This window comes from Tribolium madens, unplaced genomic scaffold, assembly GCF_015345945.1.
Source record: "Tribolium madens isolate multiple individuals breed KSU strain unplaced genomic scaffold, Tmad_KSU_1.1 Scaffold_2;HRSCAF=44;Tcas5.2_LGX, whole genome shotgun sequence".
Lineage (NCBI taxonomy): Eukaryota > Metazoa > Arthropoda > Insecta > Coleoptera > Tenebrionidae > Tribolium > Tribolium madens.
In genome coordinates, this window is record NW_025400995.1 from 8264681 (window position 1) to 8273420 (window position 8740).

At 33.5% G+C, this 8740-nt stretch overlaps 1 long non-coding RNA gene across 1 annotated transcript in view; it reads left to right on the forward strand.

The window, feature by feature from the left end:
* The window catches only part of LOC123006643, a 47089-nt gene that overhangs the window by 25156 nt on the left and 13193 nt on the right, over window positions 1-8740 (forward strand). The window lies entirely within an intron of this gene.

Sequence of the window (8740 nt, forward strand, 5' to 3'; positions counted from 1 at the left end):
GATTTTCCGAATTTAACCGAAGTGGTCGTTTCATGCATTTGGTCATATAAACAGGTCTGTTTCTGTGCAGGTACTTAGGGTATAGAAAAATGGTTTTCTTAAGACCTACTAAAAATTTTATGACACATAAGAGATTAACCAAACTATGGCTTGAATTTGTAACCCTCCATAAATGGCACGTTCCTTTGCAAGTGTTGCTGCACCCACCAGAACAAAACAGGGCCGTATTTAAAAAGAAAGTAGTGGTAGAGTTTTACCAAGCTATTATTAAAAAAAACAGCTTTATTTAATAATAGCTTGTTGATAACCACCTGGCTTTTTTAAACTTCTTAAAATACTTGACTTTAATAACAACTACATCAAAAACTATTAAAACATTTGAAGTATTTTAGACAAAAAGAAAGTAAGTAATCCGGCCCTGTTAAAAACTGATCTGTTTTCTTGGTTTCTCGATCCGGGTGGGTCCACTAATTTATGATTTGTTTACCCTCTGGTTTACTCTTAACAATGCCGCATTTAACTTAAAAGTAATAAAATTTTTATTGGGTCTTAGGAAAACGATTTTTCTATAATTTTGGATGGACTAAAATCTAATCTAATCTAATCGGTTAAGTTCGGAAAATCTTCGTGATGAGCTCGGAAAACAATTTTAAAAATTTATTTAAAAAAACTACTAGATAAAAAACAATTTTATTTAATTATAGGTCACTTTTAGCTCATAATCTTTAATTACATTTTTTTTGCTAAACTCAAAAACTAAAAGAAATTTAGAAAAAATTTATTCTTGAGAAACGATCACATTTTTAAATTTTACACTGCACTAATTATTTTTCGTAATTAGTTTAGGGAAAAAATGCTTGGTTTCATACTTTGTATTCACCCGGTATTTTAAATAAGTAGATAAATATAGGACTGGAAATGAGAAAAGTTTTTGTCAATCCTCCATCAGCGAATTTCACTCCCATAAGGAAAAGGTCATCGTCCTTTGTTTAATAACGGACAACGTGTCTATGAGGACACTTAGAAGGAAAATTCAAATTTCATATGCCCGTAGCGATTAAAGATGACGGTCAAAATAATTATGCAGATGGCGCATAACCCACCCCACGTGTCAACAATAATTCATAAAAAAATATATTCCCCAAAATGTTCGTTAAAAATTTAATTTAAGACAAATTGAAGTATACGTATTAAAAACCGCATAAATATGTTATTACGAATATAATCAACGAACTTGCTATAATCGGTCAAATAATTTAATTATTTTGTGCAACTAGCATATTTATGTAATTAAATGTGAAAATTATTGTTATTATTCAGTAACGGTAATTATATGCTATATTTCAGTTTGATTGGATATTCTATAAACGGTTAATTTAAATTTGGTTGTATTTTTACATTTTCTTCGATGATGCAGAAAAAAATGTACCTAATGTAATTTAAGTCGTACATGTGCAGTGGATGTCGGTATGTTGTAGACAGTTGAAGATCGAGAAGGTATAATCTGTAGTGATATTAGTGAATAATCTCGTGTAATAGAAATCCTGTATAGACAAGATAAGATAGTAATAATGAATATTTTGGGTCGGTATTGTTGTAATAATGCGTGCGAGTCATGAGAATGCAGACCAGGGACGTCATCAGAATGTAATATGAATATCAGAAGTTGCAAATCAAGGTGCATCGACATGATTACAATAGTATAATGACTCAAGTGGATTGATTCTTTGTTTGCAGACAAGGAACGTCGGAAGGTTCAGACATTAATCGGTTAATCTATTTAAATAAATCAAGCACATCTCATTTCAATGCAAATTTGCTTAAAAATCGGCCAGACAAAAGAATCGGATGTCGTATGTATAGCAGGTTGTTTCAATGTTGCCGCAACGAAAGAATTGCGTTTTTGACACTCAAAGTATGCCTATACGTCTAATTAAAAAATACTTCACCGTGTTAAATTTTTGATAAAAAATTGCATATTTTGCTCAGTGAGGAATAACTCAACTCACTACAAAGATATATTAAACTAAAAATACATATTTTTTATCAATTAACCCAATAAAATACTTGTGAGACTTTTAGTTTGCACAACTTTATATAAATTAAAACAACTGCAATTGCTTCAGGACACAATAATTGCAGTTGGTCTTTTTTCATATATTTGCTTAATTATTATATATGTCGTAGTCATTGGGCGTAATGCGTCATTCCGCGAAAAGCCTAGTCTATGGCCGTACTTCCGGCAGACGCTGTAATCAAGTGAATATTCCTTTATTTGACTGAAATTTTACGTCATTTCAGGGATTGCCTAAATAATTCTCGTCAAACAAAGTAACCGGTTAAACCATTACATGTTACAACGTTTGACGGAAGTGTATTTAGTCATTTGCTGAAAGCTTGAAATTTTATTGTGTAGTATTTCGGGCCGTAACATTTAGTAATTGTTGGAAAATGGATAATCATAAGAGTTTGTTTTAATTAAATGAATATTATTTGAAAAACAAAGATGCCAAAAAACCGTGAAATTCTGAAGTAATGAAGGAGGTAAAAGACTTCTAACCTCAAAATACACCTTTATTTCAGTTGTACATATTTTTAGGCTGCAAAACATTTCAAAAGAATATATTTTTATTTTTGTTTAATTTACCTGAAGGCAAAAAATATATTTTTATCTGTTGTTTAGGTCATGTAATTAATGTTTTTTGTATGATTTTATAATATTATATTATTCCAAATAAACGAAACAAATGTTTTGCTACAATAAAAATATTTTAGTTTTTTGGCTTTTCTTTTCTTCTACCAAAAATTTACATTTCTATAGAAAGTATCAAACATTTCAAGACTTTTCAGCAAATGACTAAATACACTTTCGTCAAACGCTGTAACATGTAATGGTTTAACCGGTTACTTTGTTTGACGAGAATTAAGTGGGCAATCCCTGAAATGACGTAAAATTTCAGTCAAACAAGGGAATATTCATTTGATTACATCGCCTGCCGGCAGTACGGCCAAAGACTAGGCTTTCCGCGGAATGACGTATTACGCCCAATGACTACGACATACATATGTCCTTTATTACTAAATTCGGTATCAAATAAAAACTACATTTTCTGTTTGATGAAAACTTAAAATAAAAAGAGCACTGTGATGACCTAAAAGGCCATACCCTGTCCGCCGAAAATGAATACCTGAGCGCCAAATTCAAATGAAAACAAAATGGCCGAAAAATCGTGATCGTCATCGAAGTGGTTAGGAACTTACGTTGTGTTTGTCAAAAATTGGCTGGCAAATTGTTCGAATGCGCATGCGTGAGATTCAAATTGGAAAGAGCACGAATAAAACTCAAATTGGAAGGAAAGCATTTATTGTTTATTTCCTGCAGTCATGTAAAACAACCAAGAAAATTAAAGTAAAATGTGGATGCAAAAAAAAACAAAAACCAAAACAACAAAAAGTTATGAACAATCAAACAAACGACAAATCCTGAAAAGCAAAACATTAAATGCTACACAAATCAAAATTTACTCATGATTAATCACTGCAGGAAGGACCGGGTAACACCTTCCTAAACCGTGTCCAAAAACAATGCTTATACAGTATGTTATTTGAAATGCGTTAAGAAATTTTAAACGGTGATAGAACTCATCAAAACAAATTACTTCTATATTTACCATTTTTTCGAAAACTCAAATTTATACTTACATTTATTCTCACCGTATTCCGTGTCATCGAGTCGTTTATGGATGGCACGGTACGCAAAAAAAGTAAATACGGCAAAAACCCAGGCAGATAAGTCTTGCAAAAACTTACTGACACAATTTAGTCACGTCCTTCACCTGTATGCGGCCGTGTTTACAATTTATTGGAAAGTGAATTTCCCGTAATTATCGTCAAAAATGGTGCAGTACACTAATCCGGAGTTAACAGACATGGTGGTGATTACGGGGAAGCTTTATCGACTGCTGGTGCAGCCAGGCGTTTGTACATGGAAAGATTTCGCGGTCGCCAAGTTCAAATTTAGACAATCGGTGGATAGGGCGTAATGGACCAGTTTTATGGCCAGCTCGTTCACCGGACTTAAATCCTTGTGACTTTTTTCTATGGGACCATTTAAAACAGATTGTGTATAAGACTCCAGTTAACACCGTCAAAGAATTAACTGTTCGTGTGAATAATGCTTTCGAGTCAATTCGACGAAATTCCGACATGTTGGTGAGAACTAAAGCTTCTATGGCTCGAAGGGCACAAGCATACATCGATAACGGAAGGCGTCATTTCGAACATTTAATTTGAAGGTAAGTGCCCTTGATCAAGTGTGGTGCGTAACTTGAATGTCACACTCACTTACTACGAATAAAGAATTGGTTTTTGTTGACTATCTAAGTTTTTATCTCCTTTCGCTTTCAATGTACGCAGGGAGACATTGGCGGGTACTAGAATTTACGATCAAACTAATTAAAATTTTATCTGGGTTTAGAAAGATTTTTCGAAAAAATGGTACATAGAGAAATAATTTGTTTTGATGAGTTCTATCACCGTTTAAATTTTCTTAACGCATTTCAATAACATACTGTAGAATATTATCAAACAACAATATAACAAAAAAATAAACAATTACAACATGTAAGACAATTTACAAAACGGTTTCGTGGGTTAACAATGGCTTAAATTCCTCAAAGTGTTAGGGACGCCGTAGACTAGAGACTCTATTAATTTATTAACTATTTGGAGTTGGTTAATGGTAACATGGAGTTTACTAACAACAACACAAAAACAAAACTGTAGACGAGTTTTACATTTAGATTATGACAGAGTATTGGAGAACTCGGTTGTAACATTGGTTAATATGATAGAAATTCAGTTCAATCGCAAAGAAGTTAACGGGTACACAAAAAAAAATACAAAGTTTGAGAATTTTAATCTTGGCTCTTGTCGTTGGTTCGACCAAGTTACAGCGCGGGTGATTTGAAAACTACGGCGCGGTTGGTTTTGAAAACTACTGTGTGGAACACCTTACCAAGTCATCCCCTCGGTTCGGCGCCACCTTCTCACTGCAAACTCCCGAGCTAATCCCATAGGCAACTTTCCCAAGTCATACCGTGGGCAAGCCTTCTTTCTTTCGTACGCAAAAACTCCCGAACGTATCCCATAAGCAACTTTCCCAAGTCATACCCGAGGTACTGATTTCCCGTGGGCACGCTTTCTTTCTTTCGTACTCAAAAAAAACTCTCGAACGAATCCCATAAGCAACTTTCCCAAGTCATACCCGAGGTACTGGTTTCCCGTGGGCTCGCTTTCTTTCTTTCGTTGTTTGACAGAAACAAACCGACAACTTAAGTCACAAGAAATGATAATTTGAAAAATGTTTCGAGTTATTTACTGGATTTTAAGATTGTCTATTTCAATTTTCAAATGCATAGGATCGCAAATTAACAACAGTTTAAATTTACCAACACGTGGAAAACAAAACAAAGCCTCGCCTCGACGCCCCCACACAACAAATCTCAAAAATAATTGTTAATACAAATTTAGAAAACCCTACTGCACATGCATGAATACAAATTAACAAGAAACTTAAGCTGATTGGAGGTATTTTGATAGATACACCTTACAAACTCTGTCATGGCGTCCATGACGTCATACCGCGTGGCGGTTTTTTTATGGCGGGAAATTTCCGACGGCATCTTAGTTACACGGCGTTTTTAATTAAAGAATTCAACCCTACCTTGGCAACAATTTCCCTAACAGGCTAATGTCCTGGGAAATTAGGAAATAGCACGACTTTTCCAAAAAATGCGGTTCACACACGTGGAAAGCCCATCGTCACACCAGGTGTTTTTCCACGTAATCGGTGCTTTAATTTTGACAAAACGGCGGGGTTTTTACAGGAGCTTTGATTTTTTTAAAGTTAAAACAACAACAAAACACTTGAACAAACAAAAGAAAAACTTTAAAAAACAAATGAGAGGAACCCGACACGTCTGGTACGGCCACTTGTGGATTTGTAAGAGAGCGTTGGTTCGTTTCACCCCCGATTCCTTCCTTTTTTCTACCGTTAGGGTGACATCAACTTCCACCTCAGGAAGTGGCGCTAAATTCGAATTCAAATGCGGATATTTCAGCACAAATATCTATTAATGGAACAATTGTGAAAACATTACATTACCTTTGATTTTCCATCTTATACAAAAAGAATTAACGTGCTGCTACGCGAAAACGGACAGGCCCGTGCTAAGGTAGTTGGCCGCTTTTGTGAAAATTTGAAATTGCCGCTCCTAAACTTAAACGAGTTTTTTTATACGTATTTACGTACCTAATTTTTATTTATACCTAAATCTATATACACGGTGTATAAAAAGTATGGAACTAAGCGTTTTTTTGGAAAAAAAACAACTTTACAAAAAAAAATTAGTGTAGCGTACAATTAAAACGTGCCCGTTTATCAAGAATACAATTTTTCGAAAATCCTTTTAGTTTTCGAGTTTTGCAAAAAAAATATTGTAATGGCAGCGTACTGTCACACATTTTTTTAATTAAAGACTATGAGCTAAAAATAAGTTCTAACTAAATAAAACTATTTTTTGGTCAGTAGTTTAAAATTCCGTCCCGAGCTCATCTCGAAGATTTTACGAACTCAACCGACGGGAGGGTCATTTTATGGTTTACGAAAAAACGGCTTGGTTCCGTACTTGCTACTCACTTATCTACCTCTTTTTAACACCTAGCAGAAAATAATGTAAAACGTTTAATACGTAATAAAAAAAAACTATACAGTATGTCCCCGGATTGGGTTTACAAGAGGAAAAAAAATGGATATGGTTTATGACAAAACTGCAAATGAAAAATATTTTTGCTTTATCTGAAACCAGCAAATCTGTAATTCTAAAAATGAGCCATTAGAAGGCGTTTTGGTTTTAGATTTTAATAGAAGATATAGTTTTGATCGGGAAAATCTTCTCGGATTCTCAAAGGTTTTGTAGAAGTAGTCGTTGGGACAGCCGCTCGTCCCTCGTGTAGAACTCAAACTATCTGATTCGGAAAATGTCGAAATTGTCGGGGGCTTTGCCCCCCTAAGTATAACTCACACTATCTCGTTTGCAAATATCGACATTGAACTCACACTACCTGATTCGAAATTGTCTGGGTCTGGGTCGCCCCCGAGTAGAACTCACAATACCTGATCCGCAAATGTTTTGTCGGACCTCTCCTCCGTGTAAACTACACACTATTGGATTCGCAAATGTTTTTTAGAAATTCTGGGGGCTTACACTATCGGATTCGCAAATCCATTTAAAACTGTACTTTGTAAGAATATGTGTTGGCATGTAATGAATGTAATGAAACGTGTAATGTTTTCAAACTTCCTTAACATCAATTTTTAGATCTTCCGTTAATAGACCTGAATATACAGGGTGAATATAAGTATGGAAACAAGCGGTTTTATTTTTAATCATTTGCTTCCAGAAAACAATAATTAATATAAATTAAAGTAAAATAAAAAATGTGATCGTATTTTCAGAACGAAATTTTGTTTTGTTTTTGAGTTATGCGATATTTTTTTTGTCAAAATTGCAATTTATGTGAAAAAATTTAATATAAAGCAGATAGTTGTAATCCTTAGAGTATAGCTTTTATGAGAAAAATGATTTTATAGTGGGTTACCATTTAATTTTTTTTTTTTTGTAGAACTCAAAAACAAAAAGAAATTTCGAAAAATTCTATTCTTGTTAAATCATCACATTTTTATACTACTTTATCACTTATCAATTAGTTTTTTCAAAAAATAAATAGTTTAAGCAAAAAACGTTTGGTTCCATACTTTTTATTCACCTGGTATATTTTCATACGTCCCACGCATTACCTTTTCGTACTTTTAAATCATTTTTATCACCGTCTTTTCGACATTTGACTTTTCCGAGAGACACAAATGTGGAATTTTCTTTGTTGCCAGATTTCGCAAACGTGTGATTTATTTATATTTATTTATTTCATCAAAACATCGGAAATAATTTTTAAACCTCAATTAAAAGTTTATGATTGATTACCTACTTCTGTAAATTTGGGAAATCTCTACCTTTTGCCGTTTTCTACTTTTAGTGCTTCCAAATTTTCCAACAAGAAAAAAACAATTCTTGTTGTGCGACAAAGATTGTTAAATAACTTTTACATGGATGTAAGAGGGTTCAAGCTATCACGTTTTAGTAAATACAACTAGCTGATGTGGTCAAATCCTATCGGATTTGATGAAGGGTTTCATTTTTATTTAGTAAAGTGTATTTTAGATTTAAAAAAATAATGTTTGGGTCAGTTCGAGTAGTTTCAGGTGGGTTCAGGTCACTTTAGGCCACTTCGGGTTACTTCGGATTACTTTGGCTTGAAGTAAAAAGAAAGTGTTAAATGTACTGACTTTTGATTTTCAAAAGAAGAAAAATTCTTAAGGAAATGTTTAAATTTAGTTGTAAAAATGCCAATCGAGACGTTTCAAAACATCGGGTTACAAAAGACAGTTGGGGAGACTAAGAAAGTGTCAGATGTACTGGATTAAAAAATTTCTAGACTTACAAAAAACATTTAAAAATCTCTTAAAGGAATGCTTAAATTAAAAAAATGTCATTCGAGACATTTCAAAACATCGTGCTACAAAAGACAGTTGGGGAGACTAAGAAAGTGTCAGATGTACTGGATTAAAAAATTTCTAGACTTGCAAAAAAACATTTAAAAATCTCTTAAAGAAATGCTT